The sequence below is a fragment of the Azolla caroliniana genome, unplaced genomic scaffold (assembly GCF_043228905.1).
Source record: "Azolla caroliniana isolate FFs.n. ecotype wild unplaced genomic scaffold, voAzoCaro1.0.p SCAF_21, whole genome shotgun sequence".
Taxonomy (NCBI): Eukaryota; Viridiplantae; Streptophyta; class Polypodiopsida; order Salviniales; family Salviniaceae; genus Azolla; species Azolla caroliniana.
In genome coordinates this window covers 1,325,862-1,337,402 of record NW_028230456.1, presented here as the reverse complement: position 1 = coordinate 1,337,402, position 11,541 = coordinate 1,325,862, and positions in this window count along the sequence as shown.

The following is an 11,541-nucleotide window of genomic DNA, read 5'->3' as shown; positions in this document are numbered from 1 at the left end:
ATGTTGAAAGGTTATTGAACTTGCAAAAAGAGCGAGAAATTTTACATACTGAAAATTCAAATGATATCCTCAATAGTATGCAAGATGAGGACATTGAAGACAGTTATGTTGTTGGTAGTAATGAGGCACATTCTAGTGAGAGTCCTCAAACAAATTACTACGTCAATTGAACTAGTAGAATTTTTTGTTACTGTCATATTTTCTTTGTATTCTCGAATATAAGCTTTATGAGTTTTTGAATCTTTGATGATAGTTTATAATGATAGTCCACTTGTTGGGATTGAGAGTGAATCAATATATAATATAGGCCATATTCAATCCAATCAAACGCATCAATCCAATCCAACTTGGGATGATTTACCATACACGTATGATTGAATCATTCGCGCACACGATTGCACGTATGATACGTATGGTTCATTCTATGATTCCACATATAAACATGAAAAATGTTTCACTTTTACTTTTGTAGTCATATTTGACCCCCAAGGATGATAATACAATCTATATGTTTCTGAGTCTTGACAATTGAGATAGCTTAAATCACAATAATCATTTTTTAGCACTCCTTATGATAGGGATATTACTTTAGTTTAAGGATAACTCATGGTTCATGATGTTATTGTATAGGGTTTTGTAAGTGAGTACAATGCACAAGTGTGCAGGGGAAGGATTATGCGTTTTAAAGGGGCATGAGGACAATGTCCGAAGGATTATATACTATATATGGGCCCGTTCATATGTCATATACTTTTCAGACACTTGCAAATGATCTCCATCTAATTGTGCTCATTTACATTATATTATACCAATCACGCCCTATACAAGGAGATCATGAGTTTAACTCAATAATGATTGATTTTCCTTACGTTAGATTGTTGGCATGCATGCATCCTATTGTTGGCAAAGCAAGCGCTACTGGGTGTTTATCATGGATAAGCATGTCGACACTATCTAGGTGTTCTCTCACTAATGAAAATCTCTCTTGATCTCACATAAACTTAATCATACACAAAGAAGTTAAGTTATTAACACATGCTCAATGGCTAGTCAATGCATTTAATCACTTACCGAAAAGAAATATAAGAAAGCAAAATGCAAAAAAATCACAAAGATAATGTCGCCAACAAATTTATATGCTTCATTCCTCAATCACCAACTACTTACACAATTGTATTAGGTTTAGGGCTCAAGAGAAGAGAAAGTGAGAGCTCAAGTTAGCTAAAAGAAAGAATTGAGAAGGGGAAGTAAAAAAGCATAAATATTCATTTTGTATACTTCTTTTTTTTCTTTTCTTTTTTATTAAAGATTTTCTTCAATAGTATTTGTTGGGAAAGAGGTAAATCCTAACAATATTAAGAAAACAACGCTTGACGGTTACAACTTGAACCTAGCTACCCAGGAGGTTACAACTTTTTATATACAATGGTGTAAAATAACCTAGGACCAAATATCGAACTTTGTAGAAGGTGTTGAAAATTGTTGATATTCAAGAAAGATTCAATGGAAGTCGATAGTGCCATTGAAGCCCTTGAGTTGACATTGTAAACAGGGGCAACTTTTTCCATAAGTGAAGAAGCTTTTTCCTTCTCTTGTTCATAGTGTTTGGGGAAACCATGCATATTATCATACTGGCCATGGACAATTGCCAGCAAGTTCTCCCATATCTCAAGCAACACATCTGAGAGATGAATGTTTCCCGCATCGTAAAGTCGGTTACATCAACATTTCCATAATTCTCATAACGTTACTGAGTGTCATGATATGGCAAGACTCGAACCCATGACCTTAGGTTATATGGGTCGAGCTCTTGACCATTAGATCATCTATTGTAATACATAGGATATTATTTTCATTTACATTTTATTATAGGAAATTAGTGTATATTCCAGATTTCTCTGGAACATTCTAGAAGCTTCAGGATTACTACTGAAAACACTATAAAAGAGGGCACTAGGCATTATGTTGAACCAAATTGGTTCAACGCCAGTCTTAAGCTTTTTAGCCACCATTGTATATTCTCTTCATATAATACATATCTTTCTTATCATCACACACACACACTCTCTCTCTCAATCTCTCTCTTTCTCTCTATCTCGCTCACTTCTTCCTTCTCACTCGAAGAAGTTCCACACCTCTCATAGTACTAATCCTTCGTTTAGTACTAATTCTTTCTCTGTCTCAGTACTGTTCATGACAGTTTGAACCAATTTCCCCTACCTTCTGTCTCTCTCATTTCCTACTAATCTTTTATTCCTCTTTTCTTTCATCCCATGGCCACTGTTAGCGCTGAAGAATATCAATTTGTTTTCTCGGAATTTCAATGCTTGAAGGAGAAGTTCCATGCTTTGGAACAAGAAAACCAACGGTTGCTGGGGGATCTTCAGCAAATCTCCTTAGAAAAGCAGCAAACGCAACAACATGGGGAACTTGCGTTACACGTGCAATAACTCGAAGCAACCATCGTAGCGATGCAACAACAAGGGCCCGGAACACAAGGGATTCATAAAGAACCCAAGATTGGCCTTCCCACGAAGTTCGATGGAACGCGATCGCAGTTTAGAGGGTTCCTTAACCAGGTATGATTAGTTATTCAAATGCATCCTTCCTGATATCCCACCGATGCATCACGAGTGGGTTTAGTAGGCACTTTGTTAAGTGGCTCAACGTTGTCATGGTTCGCTCCACTATTAGAAAAGGAATCTCCGTTACCCAACAATTTTGAAGAGTTTCTAGGTGAGTTTAAAGCATGTTTCGGAGATACTGACAACATCAGGACCACAATCAACAAAATCCGGCGATTACGCCAAGGTGACCGTCCAACCTCCGCATACGCTGCAGATTTTCGCCTACTCGCTGCCGATATCCCTTGGGATGATCAAGGGTTGATGGAGCAATTCCGTTATGGTTTACGCAACGACGTCAAGGATTTACTATTGACCTTCCCCGAAGAGCCAAAAGTCCTTAACAGAAGCAATCAGTCGCGCAGTGAGATGTAACAACCGCCTGTCATGATATGGCAAGACTCGAACCCATGACCTTATGCTACATGGGTCGAGCTCTTGACCATTAGACCATACATTGTAATACATAGAATATTATTTTCATTTATGTTTTATTATAGAAAATTGATGTATATTCCAGATTTCTCTGGAACATTCTAGAAACTTCAGGAGTATTCCTTAGAACACTATAAAAGGAGGCACGAGGCATTATTTCGAACCAAATCGGTTCAACGCCAGTCTTAAGCCTCCTAGCTACTACTGTACATTCTCTTCACATAATATATATCTTTTCTTATCATCTCTCTCTCTCTCTCTCAATCTCTCTCTCCCTCCCTCTCACTCACTCTTTCCTTCTCTCGAGAGTTCTTCACCTCTCTTAGTACTAATACTTCTTTTAGTACTAATTCCTTCTCTGTCTTAGTACTATTCCTGATAGTTTGAACCGATTTTGGTCGATCTTCCTTTCCTCCTCTTCCTTTCCTCCTTTTCCTTTTATCTTCTTATTAATCCTCTTATCCTCCCTAGTAAAATGGAAATTGTTAGTGCTCAGGAATACCAATCTATTTTCTCGGAGCTCCAATGCTTAAAAGAGAAATTTGTAGCACTAGAACAAGAAAATCATCGCTTGTTGGGGGATCTTCAACAAATAGCGCTGGAAAAACAACAACAACACGGGGAGCTGACACTATGTGTACAACAACTCGAAGCGACTATCATATCATTACAACAACAAGGATCAAGCACTCAAGGGATTCACAAAGAACCCAATATCGGTCTTCCTGCAAAATTTGATGGGACCCGATCACAGTTTAGAGGGTTTTTGAATCAGGTACGTTTAGTGATACAAATGCATCCTTCTCGATATCCCACCGATGCATCATGAGTGGGACTAGTAGGCACTCTCCTTAGTGGCTCAGCGTTAGCATGGTTTGCTCCATTGTTGGAAAAGGATTCTCTATTATTAAATAGTTTTGAAGAATTTATAAGTGAGTTTAAGGCCTGTTTTGGAGATACTGACAGCATAAGGACTGCAATCAACAAAATCTGGCGATTACGCCAAGGTGATCGTCCAGCTTCCGCATATGCTGCAGATTTCCGCCTACTCGCTGCCGATATCCCTTGGGATGATCACGCATTGATGGAGCAATTCCGTTATGGCTTACGCAATGATGTCAAGGATTTACTCTTGACCTTCCCCGAAGAGCCAAAGTCATTAACAGAAGCAATTAGTCGCGTCGTGAGATGCGACAACCGCCTCTTCGAACGATGTTCGGAACGACAAATCCAAATTCTGAGGGCAAGATCAGAGCCTACCTATGCCTCAATGGTAGCGAAACCTTTTCCGAGGGAGTCATATAATGCGCCTCCAACAAGTACTCCAACTCTGATGGAAATTGACACCACACGTCGTCGTGGACCGTTATTGAAAGAAGAAAAGCAACGACGCCGAGCAAACTGACTATGTCTTTATTGCGGTGGACCAGGGCATATCGTGGTAAACTGTCCCCATAGGCCAAGAAGGCAGGTAAACCAAATAGTTGCTAGTTCTAATTGTACTAAACCCGAGTCTATTTCAGTAGGGATATCTGATAGTCCTAATAGTACTAATAGCCCAAATCTAGCGAACAAATTTGATGTCCTTAGTCAGTTAGAAGAAGAGTTAAACGACTAAGTCCAGCCAAAATAGGAGCCGTTTGGTTGGACAGCCCTAGATCTGTGGAGCCCATTAGTGGTTCCATTCCCTCTAAGCAAGTTAACAATGTGTTCGTAGCCCAAGTAACAGTTAGTACTAAAAGTACTCCTCCAGTACATGTCTTAGCACTTCTAGATTCCGGAGCTAATTCTTGCTTCATGGATAGGAAATTTGCCCAAGCTCATCAGATATCTCTCAGAAAACTTCCGTGTCCTGCCCTTGTAGTAGTCATCAATGGTCGTCCCATTGCCTCAGGAAATATCATAGAAGAGTCAGAGCCCGTTAATGTTGTCCTAGATAATCTAGCATGTGTCATATCATTTAATATAATTAGCATCCCAGAACACCCCATTGTCTTAGGATTACCATGGTTCAAATTACATAACCCAGACATAGATTGGCGGACAAGAGAAATCCGGCATCGAAAAGCTCGAGGGTCTACTCATGAGATTGCAACGATTTCACTACATCAGTTGCGTGAGGAAGGATGCAAGGAAGAAATGTTCCTCTTCGCAATATCAGTAAACCCCTCCAGCACCACTAAAGAGGATTCCACCGTTCAACTTCCAGAGAAGTATCATCAGTATGCCGATGTGTTTGATAAAGTACAAGCCAGTACGCTTCCTCACCATCGACCATATGATTGCCCCATCGATTTACAACCGGGGAAAGAGTCACCTTGGGGACCGATCTACAATTTGTCACCAACTGAACTGGAAGTCCTTCGAGCCTATATAGAGGAGAATTTGGAGAATGGTTTCATACGACATTCGAAATCTCCAGCCGGCGCACCCATTTTCTTCGTCAAGAAAAAGGATGGCTCACTTCGGCTCGTTGTAGATTACCGTGGCTTGAATAAGGTTACAATCCGAAATAGGTATGCACTCCCCATTATCTCAAGTCTTTTAGAACGGATCAATGGTGCCAAGTTCTTCACGAAGATCGACTTACGGGGAGCCTATAACCTCGTACGGATCCGACCAGGAGATGAATGGAAGACCGCGTTCCGCACCAGATATGGGCACTTCGAGTATACGGTCATGTCGTTCGGCCTCACTAATGCGCCAACAATCTTCCAACACATGGCAAATGATATTTTCCGAGATCTCTTGGATGTGTGTCTAATCATCTATTTGGATGATCTACTGGTTTACTCAAACACCCAAGAAGAGCATGATTCTCATGTACTGTTAGTACTAAAACGACTTCGAGAACATGGTCTCTATGCAAAGCTGGAAAAATGTAGTTTCGGGTGCAACCAGGTGGAATTTCTCGGCTATGTCATTTCCTCAGAAGGCATCTCCATGGACCCAGCTAAGGTCAAAACGGTGGTAGAATGGCAGACTCCGCGTTCGGTGCGGGATGTGCAATGCTTTCTAGGCTTTGCCAATTTTTACCGGAAGTTTATAAAGGATTACTCAAAGCTCGTTTTGCCTCTTACACAACTTACTAGGAAGGGACAATCGTTCGTCTGGTCTGAAGAAGCAGACATGGCTTTTGAGAATCTTAAACAGGCATTTACATCGGCTCCGATTCTAGCTCACTTTGATCCAGAAAAACCATTCATCATCGAAGCGGACGCATCGGATTTTGCATTGGGAAGCATTCTATCACAACGAGGTAATGATGAAAAGCTACATCCTGTGGCTTTTCACTCACGCAAGTTTGATGCCGCCGAAATCAACTACGAAATTCATGATAAAGAGCTATTGGCTATAGTGGACTCTTTTATGCAATGGAGGCATTTTCTAGAGGGATCTTCTCATCAAGTCACAGTATTCAGTGACCACAAAAACCTCGCCTATTTTCAAGACGCTCGTGTGTTAAATCAACATCAAGCTCGGTGGGCCCATTTTCTCACGCATTTCGACTTCAAGATTACATATCGACCTAGGAAACATCAAGGGAAAGCAGATGCATTATCACGGCGTTCGTACCTAGCACCGTGTCCCAGCGAGCCAGCTTTTGATAACCAAAAGCAAGTAATCTTGGGACTGGCACGACTGCAAGCAACACAGGTCTTTGGCATGCCCATGGATTCCCACGTTATCGATATCATACGTGCGAACCTGAAGACAGATGCTTTCGCCCAAGCTATACTAGCACAAATTGATCCCTCTCGAGCGTCGTGTTCACAATCACAACCACCAGGTACAGACTATCGGCAATTCAAATACCATGATGGATTACTCTTCTTTAAAGAACTTTTGTATGTTCCTAATGGTTCTTCCCGCCTTCAAGTAGTACAAAACTGTCATGCCACATATACAGCTGGGCATTTTAGTAGTACTAAAACATTAGATTTAGTACAACGATCATTCTGGTGGCCCTGTATGCGACAATTTGTCGAAGATTTTGTTCGGACTTGTGACACATGCTGCAGAGCGAAAATGCCAAGGCATCATCCATATGGTTTATTAGAACCATTACCAATTCCAAGCAAGCCGTGGCAATCCATTGCTCTAGACTTCATCACAGATCTTCCAGTCTCTGAAGGGTTCAATGCGATTCTAACAGTGGTAGATCGATATATGAAGATGGCTCATTTTTTGCCATGTACTAAGGAAATCTCTAGTGAAGACACCGCCGAAATTGTCATGCGTGAAGTATGTCGGTATCATGGACTTCCTGATAGTATCGTCAGCGACCGTGGACCCCAGTTCGTGTCAAAATTCTGGAAGCACCTTTTTAAAATGCTCAAGGTCACTTGTAACCTCTCCTCCGGCTACCACCCACAAACCGATGGCCAAGCCGAACGAACAAATCAAACGTTGGAGCAGTACCTGCGGTGCTTTCTCAGCTATCATCAGGATAACTGGGCAGATATTCTCCACTTCGCCGAATTTGCCTATAATAACTCTATCCACGCATCGACTAAAGTTACGCCATTTTATGCTTATACGGGATGTCACCCCCGGTGGTGTGTACTTGAAACCCCATAAGTGTCCACAAATCCGTGCGCGGAGGATCGTTTGGAGCGGTTACGCAAGATACAAGCAGATTTATCTACTCATCTCCAGCAAACTCAACAAACACACAAGGTCTATGCGGATCGTCATCGACTTCCATCCAGTTTTAATATTGGAGATCGAGTGTGGTTGCTACAATGACACATCAAGACTGCTCGTCCATGTGAGAAGTTAGATTATCGGCGATTAGGTCCTTTCCGTATTATTGGACAGATTAATGATGTCGCTTTTCGTCTCGATCTACCTCCTCAACTTCGGATACATCCGGTGTTTCATAGTTCTCTCCTCAAACCCTACCACGAGAGCACCATCCCATGACGTCTTATCCAACCTCCACCCCCGATCGAGCTTGAAGATGGGCCGAAGTACGAGGTTGACGCCATCCTTGATTCCAAGATTGTTCGCAACAAGCTCTACTATCTAGTCGATTGGCTAGGCTATAGCCCCAGCGAACGTACTTGGGAACCGATCGAGAATGTGACCAATGCTCGTGCTCTTCTTGAAGACTTCCATCGTCAATATCCACACAAACCAAGTCCTCAATCCAAGACGACTCGTGACACTCGTCGTTTTAAAGGGGGGATAGTGTCATGATATGGCAAGACTCGAACCCATGACCTTAGGTTATATGGGTCGAGCTCTTGACCATTAGATCATCTATTGTAATAAGTAGGATATTATTTTCATTTACATTTTATTATAGGAAATTAGTGTATATTCCAGATTTCTCTGGAACATTCTAGAAGCTTCAGGATTACTCCTGAAAACACTATAAAAGAGGGCACTAGGCATTATGTTGAACCAAATTGGTTCAATGCCAGTCTTAAGCCTTTTAGCCACCATTGTATATTCTCTTCATATAATACATACCTTTCTTATCATCACTCTCTCTCTCTCTCTGTCTCGCTCACTTTTTCCTTCTCTCGAAGAAGTTCCACACCTCTCATAGTACTAATCCTTCGTTTAGTACTAATTCCTTCTCTGTCTCAGTACTGTTCATGACACTGTGGTCACTGTTTTACAAATTTGGACAAAATTGCACCTGCTTTCAAGGTTGCTGAAAGGGGACTCACTAATATCAATATTCTATTATGTATTGTCATTGTCTCGTGATCATCATTTGCCTCATACAACATCAAGCTGGAATGTAACACTCCCCACATCACTGATCCCCATGAGAATGGGCAACCGACATTGATTGTTAGGAATAAAGACATGACGTTATTCCATACTTGTTGAGCGAAGGGACAAGACCATAGGACATGCTTGGTAGTCTCCTGGGCCTCATGGCAAAATCCACATTGTTGCAATTTGGGTGCTATATTCCCTTTCAATGAATGACAGATTGGTAGTGTCATATGCAATAATAACCATCAAAAGAGAATAAATTTAGTTGGCCCCGTAAATGACCAGATCCATCTCCCCAATAGGTTCTCAAATGCCAAGTTCAGACACCCCAGTTGGTCCAATGTTTCTGAGTTGCTGGTATCGTTACATTCTGAGAGAGTAGTATGATCTTCCAAGTTTTACTGAGTATCGAAAGAAGGGAACCTTTGCGATCTTTTCCCCCAAGGAGTGTGACCAAAGCCAACCCCCCGGATCCCATGTTAATCTTGCAACAAGGTCTTTTGCATATAACCACAATATATCACACATATGAGCAATTGAAGGATAAGGATCAAGCATCCATTTCTTTCCAGTTTTAGCAACCACTCTGACCGGTGCACATCGCAAGTCTTGTAGATAACTGCAATCAAAGGTATAAGATTGCAATCTATTGTTGTCTAGGACCTCAAAATAAGAAATGTGCTCGTTAGGTGAAACACCCTTAACAACAATCAATGTATCCTTTGTGAAGCATCCAAACCATAGATGTTCCTGCCTCGGTTGGAAGGTTGTAGAAAACGAAGAATATGCTACTAATATGCTAGCAGTCATTATCTTATTTTTTATACTTCATTTAAAAAAAGGTTCTTGCTTATATTTTATTTTAGCTCATTAATGTGTGTCTTTTGTTCTCGAAGGTTAATAGGGCTTTTTGTGTCCCTTCATGTCTCACCCACGTGTTTCGCATTGGAGGGTGTTTGTCCAACCATGCTTAACAAAGGCAACGCGAATGAGTTTTTTATAACCACACGCCAACGACTTCATTAACATAAAGAGCAAGCATTTATGTTTTGCACTATTATGCTTATGTCATTTGATCTCACTAATGACCCAAGATTCTTTGAATAATGAATCAAATGTTTTTTTATGGAAACTTTATGGTTTCTTATGTCAAGGATATTGTCAATTAGAAATCGAAGTGGCTACAATTTATACATTATCACCCTTTTGTATTTGTTAAGAAATATCATCATCTTATGCCCCTGTTCAAAAAGTTTGATATGCTCCTAATGCTTAAAATGCTTTCCATAGAATCAATCCTTCATTAAGAAGGATAAACTAATCACAATTCTATTTATCGTTGCAATTAGTGCTATTTAATAATATCATCACAATTAATTATATCAATACTAATCACAACATTAATTGTTCTACTTTCTTATTTTTGCATCACTAATCATTATGTTAATTAGATATTCTATTAACGATATAATATTATAAGTTGGCCATATTAATTAATCCTAAATTAATTAGCCTGCGATAATACAAGCTCTCCAACTACATCTTTCTTAACAATCAATGATTGTCAAAGGAATGTTTTTTCAAAAGATATTTACGTGTGAATCTTATAAGCACAGTGTTACGTGTACACCCTACTTTTTGACCAAGGGCATAAGGTGATACTTCTATAAAACTATAGGAGGGATACTATCTCCATACAAGGTGGTACTAATGATGCCACCTATTCTTCCATTATTTATAGTAACTTAAAAACAAGGGTAACCACAGTCTTAAATATATATACATATATATATATACATATATAAATATTTCAGGACCAAATTCATCAACCCTACTTTAAAGAACAATTAGTTGATTTAGCCCCTATACATACACCAAAAGGAACCACATGGACCACTATTTCTATTTCATTCCCCCAAAAAAACTTTTGACCTATTTACATATTTCATATCCCCATTTTTTTTTTCATAAACCAAATTGTTCACTTGAAGGCTACTTATAACAACATCAATTCAAATTGACTTTTAGGTGCCATAAACTTTGCATAACTCAAATGTAGCAACATCGGCGTTATGTGGGAATAAATTAGGTTTTTCCATACGGTATTACTATTTTCTTACCTACAATCAAGTTCTTTACGGGAGACGTTCTAATATTCATATTGTTTTATAGAAAATGAGTTTCCTTATGAGGACCTTCTTTGCGAAGGTGAGATGATTACTCCTTCCTATTTGTTTCTATAATAAGCACATGGTTTTAGGGAGATTTTGCATTCTTTTGGTGAGTCTCACAATTACCTCATGGCTGCCTACTTCTTACTAGGTTATTTTTTAATCAATGTGGACCATGTGGATGGCCTGTTATCATAAAGTCTTTGTTCAAGACCCACTAGGCACCTTTAAGTAATCTCCTCAACAATCTCAATTTGATTGACTCCAAGTTAGGGATACCCCACTTAAAACTTACATTTTTTTACTTTGGATGTTTCCAAGAATTTTAGTGTCTACTCAGCAATTCGTACATTTCTTGTTGTTATCTTTTTTGTTTTCACTTCACATCAAAGTTTCCCAACTAGTAGTACAAGTATTAAAAAAAGCAAAATCATTTTTAATTTCTCTCCCATTTCTCATGCATTTGGGAATATTCACTTCCTTTAGGTTCCTCTTTTCAAGTGTCTCTCCTACAACTCTTGTTGGCCTTATTTGCTACTACTATTTGAAAGTGCATTGCTACTTATTTGTTGTAT